Here is a 13,719-nt window from a genome sequence, read left to right on the forward strand (position 1 = left end):
ATTTTTTTAAGAACGGAGAGGAATTTGAAAGAAGCCTCCCAAAGACTCACTCAGCGGTGCCCACTTGGCTCTTTTGTGACGGCAGAGTGCACTGCTGGTTTTATGGAATTTAATTTCGGATTTTGGACGATGTTTTATGCTAGTGCCTTCTCCATGCCCATATTATTTACTGAAGTAAAAATACCAATGTATCTATCCACTAAATTTTTATTCGGTACAACCAGTTTTTCAACGCATCGGCGTCATCCTCAGGTACGGGGTACGAGGTACCTAAGGATGACGTCGATACGTCGAAACTAGTTGTATCGGATAAAAATTTAGAGATTCATTGGTGTTTGCTTCAGTGATAATGAATTTCCACAAAGTTAAGCCTGAAAACATCGAACAAATTCTTTACATTATTAATGTTTCACTCTGTATGATTGTCTATTTTACTTATTTTAATTGTTTTTAGTTAATTTTTTAATAAAGGCCCCGAAGTCTGAATTCAATTCATGCCGTGAACACAACTGCAGGTTCCAAAGAAACTGCGGGAGATGCCGCAACAGTAACTTTTAACGGAGTCATCCGCTAATGTGCATTTCAATACAACAATTTCAGAGTGTGAACATCATTCGCCTTGACCGGGATTCGAACCCGAATGCTTTAGGCAGTTAAGCTATCGAGGCGTCCTCTTAAACGATGAAATTTTGGGGGCTTTAAAACAACGTTATTTTGACGTTGAAGAGCGTTATTTTCCATCGTATTTAAATCAACTATGCCCCATATTTTGGATAAGAAATGTTTCTATGAAATATCGCTGGTTCTGGTTCTCCCCCCACATCAACGTTCCAGATCAGACGTCCATTCCAGCTTGAAATAAACGGGGAAAACCGTAAAATTTACTTTTTTGGATTGTGTTCATGTTTCATGGTCAATTAAACGAAGAAATTTAAACTTTTTTCGCTCACTAATCATGATTAACTAGTGAAAAAACGTCAGAATACCTACGAGGATCCGCAGATGATTAACGGCGAATCCTATTCGGAAGTTGGAAATATATCACTCCCTCCGTGTAGGTGCATGGCGTTTTTTTTTCTTTTGAGCCCATTCATTCCCAGCAGACTTTCCAAGGAGAGTCGAATGAGGCTCAAAATGGAGGCTTTTTAGATTAATGGGGTCGATGGAAAAAAATCACTCAATATTACAACGGTTGCCAAAGGAGATGGCATTCATCAGACTAGTTGGGGTATATCAAATCCTCCCACTCTGCATTGCTCGATGTTTACAAAAATATTTGTTTCATTCGAGAATGTCTTTATTCCGTGACCACCTCGTTCCAAAGGTGCAGAATAGAATCAGTGTTCTTGATTTTAAGCATACCCATGGATCTTGTTGATCAACTGGGAAACACGTGATAATGCGATAAAACTTGATGTTTAATACTCCGGCCTTGTGTATGTTCACTAACCGCTATATCTAAATGAGCACTTTTTTATCAAGGCATGACTACAATGAAAGATATTGACATTGTAATACCTTTAAAATGAAAATTACGATCTCAATGTAATTTGTGTTTACCACCGTGCGGAACATCACTATGCGTAATTGTTTAAGCGTTCAGGCAACTTCTCAGAATTACGTTTCCCATTTGATCCACAAGCTGACTTCGCAAAAGAAAATCCCTAGACCTTTGTATAACTCTGTATTGTAGGCTGTGGATCCAAATTTGTCCAATTAACGTACCAATTGTTGTTCCACACACAGTTTTTAGGTGGGATGCAAGCAACTTTCCCTCGTATTTCGCCATAATTCTCTGAAAAATTAGTTTATCGGCGTGTTTTGGCTGATACAATGGCTACATATATTACCAGGTACGATAATCAGTAAGTAGTGACTCAGTATGAAAATGATCGTGGGAAAGCATAGCACTTATCTCCGAGTCCAGACCCGAAACCGAACTGTCGCCAAACCTGTGCCTTATCGACATGGCCACTATTAATGCCAGTCTCGCATAAAATATTATATGTTTCCTATGTTCTCTCATCGCTCTAAGTACTGTCGTGAAAATTTACCTTTTCTTCCAATTTCGCACGCGCGAAACACGCCCAGCATTCATCCACCGCGGAGATCAGCTCTGTCTACAATCACAAAGTGAATGAACCCACCATTCCCGTCTCCATCCCATCCCCCCAACATCACATTTCGGGGGGAAAGGACCAAGGAATAGGATCCGCCGAACTTTCGTGTTCCGCCCTAAACGAAATTGTTCACCTCCCCACAACGCGTACCTCACCCTTTTCAGACAAAGGAGCCGTGATTTTTAAGTCGACGAAATTACGCGTCAAACGTGGGGGATGGAAAGGGACGTCGCCCTTGTGTTGTGAAATTTCCTCGGGTGTAGACCCCGCGGACGGGAGAAGGCGTGACGGTGCTCTCTCTCTCTCTCTCCCTCTGAAGGGGGGTTGAGAAGGGAGCGGTCAAGGAATAAATCGCGCCAAGCGTGCACACGAACGTGGCGCAATCAATGAACAAGAGGCCGGTCTCCTCGAAATAATATCTGAGGGGTCCGTCGTGTCACTGGCGTGTCGTTATGGTACGTGCGTTATTGTCCGTAAGATTTTTCTTTGTTTATGAAACGATGGCGTTTTCGACAAAGTCGACGTCTCGTCGAATAAAATAACTCCGTGAGGGACGAGCGGTTTCCCTCGTCCGTTCGGACGGATGTGTGTTGAAGAAAATAAGCCCTTCCTCTAGAACATTGGAACATGCCACCTGTCCCTCTCATTTTCTCTCTCTCTACCCGGCCCTGCCCTTTCACCCATCTTTTCCCTTCCTTCAGAAGCCGATATCTGATGTTGATGACCTTTAAAATAGTGTTAAAACTCCATACTCATTCACCGCACCATAGAAAAGTTTATGGGCAAGTTTCTCCAAGATGTTCTCCGCGCGCAACTAGATATCGTGTCCTGACTAGGCGTCTGGAAGTTGGAACGGTTATATTCAGCTGTAAAATCTTTATCGAGTCTTTAGTGGGATGATGGCTTGCAATCGAATCCCTTAGCTCTGTTAAAGATAGTGGATAAAAGAGCTATGATATACTGATGGCAAATGGATTGAAAAATAACGTAATGGTGGTGAATTTTCACACTCCTCGGAATTATTTTTAACCCGCTATACGCCCAATTTTTTGGGTACTTAGGTTTAACTGATGTAACTTTTGGCGTTCAGCAGTGATCATTTCTATGTCGTGGTTTTTTGTGGCGTAACTATTTTATGAGGCGATGATTGATCATGGATTACCGTGCACGAGGATTTGGGAATGTTTCGGTGGGTGGGTGGGGAGTAAGTGCACCAAAGTATCGTTCCTTACCTCCGGTGTAACGAATTCGTGCTTAGACGTGCGTCTCCGGGAGTGACGAAAGAGGTTTGGCGTTTTGTCGAGAGGCTCCGCGAGAGGGGGTTTGGTGTCATCGCCTCCGTCCATTTTCCCGGAGAAAGTCGCAAGTGGTGAAGAAGATCCTCCTTTTTCCTTTCGCAATCCACGCGGTGTGAATCGATTCTGAGGATCTCCATGCGAGGCCGTTATTCTCGCCGACTTGGGACCCCAAGTCGCCTCGTGGGACTGGTGGCGGCTCCTACGCCCTCAAATGTGCATTGAATGTAATGGAAATTTGCAACATTCGATTCCCATTAGTATATCATCATTTAAAAAAACTAAATCATGTTGTAGATTATCATTCCAGAGATGTAAATGGGATGTGAACCTACTTAGCAAATCTGTGAGATCGGCGAGAGAACAAGGGAGGAAAAGTCCTTGCGACAGTTAAATTTTCGGTCGGGAGCGAGTATTTTTAAGTAATGTGCTCGTTCTTTGCACTTTTTCAGTGTTGCGTCTGGATATTTTTTTTAGATATTGGCAAGCATCGAGATATTTCCATATCCCGTTATCAGTTAAAGGTTTCCAAGTTTCAGTAGCCGACGGCGGTTCGGGTGTACCTACCTCCACCTTAAGGTCGTCCCTGGCCAATTTCCGAAACGCTAAGGTTACTCGACACCTTGCCGTCCTTGGATAGCGTTTTTTTAAATACATTGCTGTTTCCTTGGGAATGCTCGGAATTTGGTTGATCTAAATTTTAGGAATCCGAAGGGAAGGCGTGCTCAGAAATTTCACTCGCCCAAAAGCATTCACTTGAATTTACACGTGTCTAAAAGACTTGAAAAATGTTTCGCCCGCTCGTCTGTCAGGAAAATTAATAACTTTCCAGTTAGATACATTCGTCTTGCGTGAGCTATTCAACTGTTCAGTTCCGGATCTGATCAATTTATCAATCATTTTCAAATATAAAATTTTAAACGGAAACTCTTTTGATTTTATATGTTTACCAGTCAGCTAAATTTCTCATTAGTCACAGTAAAGTGGGAGATTGATTTTTGCAAAGTGCACGTGAATTTCCAAAACTCTTCCCATCGATCGCTGGCAATGTTTTTAAAACCACGACGTTCCGCACCCAAGTCTTACTACGTTTCTGAATGTTTACCCATGAAATTACCCTTAACTGTTGGGAGAAAACTTTCATCACCGAACATAACATGCAACATTCTTGTAATTTAGGTATGTGAACGCCTGTTTTCTCTTCACCCAGCCAACTGGGCGGTGGTAATCGAGTCTCATCTTTTATTTAAGAGACGGCAATATTTCCAAAACGCTCAACCTATTTCACACATAACACTTTCCAACAGTTTACATCCAAGATTTTACGGGCAACACGTCACTCTCATGTGGCTAACGGGACGGCTCATGACCAACAAAGCCGTCACTCAAATCGAATATTGGTAGAAGGATGCCCATATGCCATCCATATGCTATATTCGTGACCTTCTCGACCTGAAATTGTGTCCTTCTTTGACTTTCTCCTCACACCTCTCGTATTATTCGGCTCGTTTGTTTTTCTTTCTTTCTTTCTTCCCACCGAAATACCTCCCTTTCCTATCGGTCCACACCTCTCCCTTTGCCCTCACCCTCAGAGTAAAACCCAATACCCTCCTCCATCGAATGCAATCAATCAGTCGTAAAGGGAATAGCCGGCTGTAGTCGGATTGCAGGGCATTTCATCGCCGGGCTATCTCCCACGAAAATCTCCGGAGCGTCGTTCCGGCCAATCTGGCGCCGGCGTGATCGCTCGAAGAGAAGAGACCAACCCCCTTCGGGCGTACCCCGATCCGAGCATTTCGCGGGCCATTCCGTGTCCGTTCTGTGCGTATACAATAGCTCACGTCGTTTAACTTACTTTCCCCGTTTTTGGTGAAAACACGAAATCTTTCTCCGTTTGCCCCTCCTACCCCAGACCGCTTCGCCCGCGGAAGAAATCATTCCTTAAATTACCGTCGGTTTCCGTCCTCCCGGGGCGGCGGAGAATCAAAACGCTCCCCTCCCCCTCTCTCCGGGCCCTCTTAGTGCGTGCGTGGGGTTTGGGCTTCGTTCTACTGGGCGAGAGAAAATCGGCGGTTTTGTCGTCCCACCGCGCGGATAAGCGAGTCAGTCTCCGGGAACTTCACCGATAGGCGTGATTGGCCGGGAAGAAAGGAAGGAACTAGGAAGGGGGTCCGCACGGCCGTTTTCCCACGACGAATGTTTTACGAGCTGGCAATCACCTCACTGACCGGGTTTAAAACGTTTTAGACTCCGTGTGTGTTTTTTCACGTCCCCTTTCATTTCCGCGGGCCTCGAAATCTATAATGGAGATCTTGCTTTACATCATTGTCGTCCATTTGAAATGAAAAGGCCATGTATCTTCGAATGTAACAAAAAAATAATTCAACGCCCGAATAAATTATGAATGTGTGTTTGTATCCAGATAGCAAAAATATCCATTTGATATGCAGGTGTGATTTCTGAATGAATGTATTACGATGCAGATTACTGAGTGCGTACTCACTGTTTGCACTGCAATTCATGATTACTGCAAAGAAACAACTCAGAACGCCTCTTCAACTTCAGATAAAATGGAGGAGGTTGGTAATTTTTCATTGGTAATTATTTTAATCATAATGTAGTTTATGTTTTTCTTCGACTGGGCAAATACTAGGTATGGTGGGGGAGAAGAGAGCGTTGTTGGTAGAAATCTAAAGAAGGCAAGAAATATGCATGCAGATCATTTTGATAGACAATGTAATGCTGAAGACTGTTCGAGGAAATTACGATAGGTAGGCCAGGTAGTCGGAGGAAAAGGATAGGAATGTTGGGAAAGAAGGGAGGAAAGAAGTATGCAGGATTTAAGAACTGTTAATTGTAGTTTCGGATGTTGGGTTTTGTCTTCTTACGCGAAGCTAAGAATTGTAGGAGTGCATGGTCGGTGTCAATCCAAAACTTGCCTTAATCAGTAGATTACCAAATTATAATAACAGCAAATCCATTACATTCCTCTACGCATTTAATCAACATTGGACTAAGTTTTAGTATTTTCTTAGCGTAGTCATCCCTTGATACTTACTGCCCGAGTGCTATCTGCAGTGATTCTAATGTCTATACCCTTCAAAATGGATGCTTACCTTTAGTGAAACACCGTGTCTCTGGTATTGGACAAAAAATACGCTCGTTTTTAATATGATAACTATCGCTTAGAAGTCGAATGTCGTACTCCGCTTCTCGAAGTAGGGCTTGATTGGGCAATATTATCTAAAGGTGGTTGAAAAACTATATTGCATGTTGACAACGTGCTTTATGTGAACGTAAAAAAGTGTGGGTGTGGTGTTGGAGTGGTGTACATCGTGCCAATGAGAGATGTCGGAAATGTACTCCAGCGGCGCCGATTATTGTCATTCGTTGCAACAGTTACTTACGGTTGATGGAGATAAACATCAATCTTGTTAAAAACACGACCGCACGAACTGAGTCACGGAAATCTCGTGACGCAGGCTTTCGTTTTCTTTGCCATTGCTTTCAATGGGGAGATTTAAAATATTTTCTTTCGGCGAAATGTAGGTCAAACGTTTATCACAAAAAGAATTTGGTTCAGTAATGATAGAGCTGAGATTTAAATTCTTCCCTGCTTCGAATCTGTCTTATATTCCATAAAGTAACAAATATAAGTGTGAAAATTGTATTGAGTCGTTATTATCTATCACTAATCTAGCAATACCTACTGGTGCAGCATGTTTTACTATTTCAGAACAAGCATAATCAAGTACCCATATGATTCTATATGAGCTATGAGTCGATCCGTATGCTTGCAAAATAGTTTTCGGCGAAGCTTCCGACAGCTTAAGGTTTTCAATTGAAAGAATGCCCACGGAAGTTTACGTGCACCATCTAGTTCTTAATATCGTGACGTAAATGATGCTCCCTTGTTTATTTACAATCCGTAGTCACATTCCAGATTATAAATATTATGGCGTTGGGAATAACGGACATTAAAGCAAATTACTGGCTTCTAGCAGATGAAATCTAGAAATGGGACAAGACTGATTTGATATGTTCATAATCATAGGTTGGTACAAATCCGAATTAGATATCTTTCCCTCGGAATTACGATAAAGGTTAATGAGTGAATCTCAGCAAACAATTGAGTACGGCTTATTTAAGATGAACATGGCGCTTGTGATGGATAGAAATTTATTGTTCTCTGGTGAACTGCGACCGCAAATAAGGAAGAATCGCATGAAAGTGTCTGCATTGACTGTAGCCACTGAACAGCCCAGAATTATGGGCAATTGGAAAACTAGACCACAGCTAACCATTAACTTTTGAAACTTGGTGCTACCCACAACCTGATCTAAAGAGAGTATTCCGACAAGAAATAATGGGATTCGGCATGAGAAAATGTGCAAAAAAAATATAGAATAAGGTTACGTAGAGGATACAGCGACGGAGAATAAACGGGGAGAGATGTGTACGAGAGTAAAGTGAAGAGGACCCCAAAGTTAAAACAAGCAGTTTTTCTGGTGAATTTACACCTATACAACACTCAAAAAGTCGCCTCTAGGGCATGTTGGAGGGGGGGGGGGAAATAATTAATAAAAGTAATAATTTGGAAGGGAAGATAGATGAAAACAATGCCATTGGTCGAAAACAGACGATCTCTCTCCTACGCTGGAAACACTGCTTGAGCTCTGGACACAAATAGAAGAATGGGGATTTAGACATTTACACACGATTCAATTTATCCGTAGCCTTTCTTATGGTATACCAGCGTCAATATCGGCGATACTTTAAGTCAAATATCACGACCCGTTCAAGAATAATCCTAAAACTCAAACCGACACAACCTCGAATACATTGACGTATCGATTCATTTTACATTGAGTATTCGATGAAGAATGAGATAATCGCATCTCTCGTCTTCGAGTCTCAGCCTCTCTCCTTACATTTTCTTTTCCTCACCCCCCCTCTCTCTCTCCCCTCTAGTCCCTCCCACTGCCATCTCCCTCCCCCTCCTCACACTCGCCTTAATCCATTCTTTCACTCCCCTCCCCCCAAGCCGCACATCTGTGAGCGTGTTCCCATGCAGTACTTTCCTCGAGACTTTCTCCCTCTAGCCCCTCCCCACCTAGCAACGGAGGGGAACCCCTCTTTTCTCCACAACTCTCTGCCCCGCTCCTTCCAGCGGTTGTATGTACCACCGTCCCGTGATCTTCACGCGCCACGGGAGAACGATGGAGGCGGGACCGCGTGCGAGAGTCGCGGGCGCACGCGTCCCCTGGGCACGCGCAGAGTATAATGACGGGTGAAAACTCCGCGGGCGCATGCATTGCCAGCGTCGGCATGAGTCGACCGACCAATTAAGGAAGTAGGATCGTGACTACACGAGCCGACGCGTCACAATAGTTCAAATATTTATGAAAAAAGGTGTAAAAGTACTGCAACACCCATTCGTGATTATTCGTAAACGTAAATTATGTGAATATACAGATTTAAAAGTACCCTCTGGTTTGAAATAATTTTTTAAACGTGCTCGATGACTTATTTTGGAACTGTTCTTAGACGCCAATTATTTAATGCCCGCGATTTTCACTGTTCTGTCCCATAAAAAATTTGGTAGATGCTGTCATGCTGACACTATTATAGCTCCCTTATATGTATTTAAGTAATTGATATCAGTTTTTCGTGAGAACTACATGTATTTATGCTCTATTACGTAAATCCTCCCACAAGAGAATGTAAAAAATCTTGTCTTTCAATGTAATTTTTTGAGAAAAATAACATCGGAAGAGCCTGTTTTATCACCGCCATTTGATAGAGTGCACCTAACTACAAATTCTGAATATTTAATCAAAATGACATGTACCTGACACCTCGGTGCACCTCTTTAAAAGGACTACTTAGCTTCAAAAATCTTCTCCACAAATTAAAATAATTCCGTATTGTACAATTCAATTTTAAATAGCAATAAATCCTTATGTTTTACAACGTGGTTCAATCGGGTGAAATTTCATGGTTGTATACAAAAGATGCTGGCTAATTTTCCTCCCGATTATCTTTGTAATTGAGTTAAACCTTGGACTGCCCTAAATCGGACTGATGAGTACTTACTGCCTACAATTATTTCTTTTGACATTGTATAGAAGCCTTTGGAACTGAAATTTCTACTCATTGTATTTAGTTTTGATTTGACACTAACAGTAGATAACAGCAGAGCTGTACTTACTGAAAATAGTAACTTTGGCCGAACTATCCTGGTGAGACACAATGAGGGACGACAGCGTATGTGACGCCTTTCGGGTAAAAATAAAAACATGCCACCAAAGATATTGAAATTCGCATCGCTTTGTTCATGTCTATGGATCGATGGTTTATCCACGATGAAATTCGCTTCGGTTTTGGGGGCTTTGTCTGTTCTTCTGCTATATATACGCTCATCCGCCATGTTGTCGTTTCGAGCATTCCGCGGGTAGAAAGTTTGCGTTACTACTGCCCTCTCCGGACGTGCGTGCAAGCACACATTTCATTCAGGCGGAACTTTTCCACACACTCGATTGGTTGACTGTCCACGAGACCCTGTGTCTGGAACGCCAAGAACGCATGAGCGAGTAAATTTCCCGGGAGGAGGGAAAAAAGAAAGAAAGAAAAATTTCACTCTCCCGGGAGCAAGAACCGAGCCTCTTTTAGTAGGACGTAGTAGGTAAACGTCGAAACTTTTCGGACATAGATAAGATTTCAGGAGTCGCATGTAAATAATAATAATAATAAGAATAAGTACAGAAAAATATACATCTGTTACTTCACTGCTCAACATCAATTGTTAACTGCGATAACAATACAATCACGTTAAAATATTGTTGCTTTTGATAAATTCTAGACCGCCATATCACTGTATTTCTCTCCGGATGAGTGAGATGGAGTGGGAGCGGCTTCCACGTCGGTCCAGTGGCTGTCCCAGTAAGCTCACCCTTCATCTCTTCACGAAATAATATATTACCCCTCCTCGCTGCGAACCGCCCTTCGTGGCCGAACAATTCCGCGTATTCCCGAATCACTTTGTCGGCGAGTTTTCTCTTCTCTCTCCGTCGATGAATGAATGATTGGATCCTCCTCCTCCCTCTCACCCTAGGGTGGCTGCGGATAGGGTGGGCCCGAACCATGCATGGGGGCCGTGGGACCCTCTCACTAACCCTTTCTATCCAACCCCTCCATGGCCAAACTATTATTTGGGAGAAATCAGGTTCCGCATTTGGTTGCCGTCCGTCATCTGCACAGCGCTCTCAGTAATAAATTCAGCAAGGCGTGGTTGGCTCGGAGGGGAGGGGTCAGGGGAGTCAATCTTTCGCGCACGCGTGGCCTTTTGTGTTGACGCTTCGGGAGTGAAAGAATTAAGTTCACCAATTCATTTCTGGAGGATTGAAAAACGTGTGTGACTCCATTTTAGCGATGGTAGTCAAGAAGAAATTACGGTTTTGTCCGATAACAGCTGTCATTATTTTTATTATTTTTTTACATTATTTCCAAAGAAACTGCGGGAGATGCCGCAACAGTAACTTTTAACGGAGTCATCCGCTAATGTGCATTTCAATGCAACAATTTCAGGCGAATGATTTTTACACTCTGAAATTGTTGCATTGATTTACATTTTTTCTTTAAGTGAGCTCCATTAATACGGCATATACGGTATTTAGTTTCTTTGTACCAAAATTTCACGGATTTAACCGAGAGCCATATGGAATATTCTTTCCGCCCAAACTGTAGGTAGTCGGTGACCGATGAAGTGAGTGAAAATATATCCACTCGTTTCTAAAGTTCTATTGCCCATCGTAAAGTAACTACAAGTGAAAGTTACAGGATCGCCTTAGAATTTTCATTTTAATCAGTGTATATTTCATTTGATGACGTTGCGGTAACCTGGTGGGTTTAGAGTTGGACTGCTGACTGTAGAGCCCAGGTTCGATTCCTATTTATTATGATTCCGTCTCTGTGCACCCCTCAGATTCACCCAAGATGTACGATTTTTCCGATACCTGATCTTTCCGTGAAAACTTTGGAAAGTAACTCACCTTATTATTCTTTAAGTGGGTGAAATCCACGCGCCGCCACCGTTGCTCTTCAGTACACAAGCGTGGTGAACTTCACTCTCCGCCCGTCAAACCAGTCTTTGGGTTGAATGAGGTCTGCTTTATCTTCACCAATAACACGTTGTTAAGTTTTTGCCGTAATGAGTTTACAAAAAAGTTGGATTTCGATAGAAATTTTGTTTCACAATTTATTTCAGTTAAAAAAAACATGAACTCTTTCCAAAAAGAATTCACAACATTCTTCTACCCTCTAGTCACACCGCATCTGCGCCATTGATGGGTATATCACGTGTGGTGGTAGCGGCGAAGTGAGTACGAGAGGTAGCGTTATGTTCTGGGAAGCGAGATGGGGATTCGGTCGAAGGATCAAACCTGCTCGGTCCAAGGTGTTACCCAAAGAGCCCGAAGGGAGGTGATGAGCGGTTTTTCGCGATGTTTTTTTTTCTTATTTTCGGACGCACGCGCCTCTGGGCCCGACGCCGATTAAGTTCCAGAAAACAGTTCGAGGGACGGGTGCGCTCACGTATTTTCGCTGCTCGGGATCCATCCCCATTTTTCAACCTATCGAAGCCCCGGTGCGGTATTACGTTTTCAATAAACCTTATCGAAGACCCAAAGCCCATTTTTACAATCGTTATCCTGGAAATTCGGGAGTGCTAAAATGGACGTCAATTTGACGGGATGGTAGATATAAAAGATATTACTACCTCTCGATGATGGAATCCTAATGGACCACTGGACTTTGGAAAGTTTGTTTTTCTCAAGTATTTCGTTTTTTCCTTGTTACCGAATGGGTAAAACCAATCCTCGCGTATCTCAGATGTGTGTTCAAAATTGTTTGTTGTAAAGGGAAAGGTAAATTCTTTGAAATACAAATATTTCTACGCCAAGATCTCTTTTGCAATCAGTTTCCGGTGCCAGCATCACATTCACTATGACTCCTCATCAAAAGTCTTTCTTCAAAAACGTTTATAAGTAGGTCTGAATGTAAAAGTCACTTGGACTACCCCGGTAACATATTCATATTAGATGCTTCCCAGTCGATTTCAATTCTAATGAAAACGTTTCCTTGTGACAGTATAAATAATTTTTACATTTTTTTATTATTGATACACCGAACATAATTTGTGATAAATTATCGTAATTTTCCTTGCTCTGGTAATAAAAATTACTGTCCGTTCCAATTTAACACGGAGAGAAAACATTAATGCATCTGAAAGATCCCGTGAAGTCACGGCTGAAAATTCAAAACCTTAATGACTATTAAAAGACAGCTTTCCATTAGTTGCGATGAAAATAAAAAAAGTCTTTGGTGGTGATAAATACGGGTGTTACCACTTACAAAAGAGTCCGTAGGATGTGTCGCGCTTCTAAAAATAATCGGTTGGGAAACACTGCGAGGCAACTTTGAGTCGGTGGAAGGTTTGATCAAGTAAAAAGGTCATCCATGTCCTCTTGTTGAAAAAAAATCTAAATAAATAGCTACTTTGGAAATTTTTTCACACGATGTTAACATTCTTTATTAAATTATTTCCATAACAAAATGATTCATCAAATGTCAATTAAACATTTTCCGTATGTATGCATAAACATGCTGAGGGGCGTATTGTTGCGCTAGACGGAATAATTCAAATTAAATCATCGATTGACTTCAACTTCATTTATTTAAAAGTACAGTTCTTTTATTTAACGAGCCCGGTTACTATATATTATCCAATATTTATTCATTAATTCCATAATGTATCGTCAAATACAAGTTTTCATTTCGTTTCTACGTTCCTCATGAATGGAGTCATGCTAAGGATGAGAACAGAAATGGGAATATTACGGTTCGTCAAACACTGCTTTCTGCCCCGCGAAGGTGTCTTGAAACGTACGCCTTTGAGTAGTATATTTACAGTCCCCCTAACCGTAAACAACCCTTTTTACATTACCTCCTCAGTGCTTCAATAACAACTAAGTTATATGTACCTAAATGATCTATCAAGATTTCAAACAGATTCTTAATGGGCCATTTAGCTACAATAAACTTTGTCTTGTAACAAATACAGTGCGTTGTATTTGTCTGTCCCTACCATAGTATCAGCTGATTGTGAGTTTTAAAATCCTCTCTTAAACAAGGGAATCGCAACAAATCCTTGAAAGTGTCGTGAATCGATCGATCGTTCATTATTTAGGGTCAGCGATAAAAATCTTTGATTTTCCGTACTGTAACGTTGTTCCACTTGAAACACC

At 41.9% G+C, this 13,719-nt stretch overlaps 1 protein-coding gene across 2 annotated transcripts in view; it reads left to right on the forward strand.

Moving 5' to 3' along the window:
- LOC139688035 (uncharacterized) overlaps nucleotides 1-13,719 on the forward strand; it is a 200,873-nt gene that overhangs the window by 79,280 nt on the left and 107,874 nt on the right. The gene's annotated exons all lie outside the window — the stretch shown is intronic.

Source organism: Hetaerina americana, unplaced genomic scaffold (genome assembly GCF_022747635.1).
Source record: "Hetaerina americana unplaced genomic scaffold, ioHetAmer1.1.p SCAF_2, whole genome shotgun sequence".
NCBI lineage: Eukaryota > Metazoa > Arthropoda > Insecta > Odonata > Calopterygidae > Hetaerina > Hetaerina americana.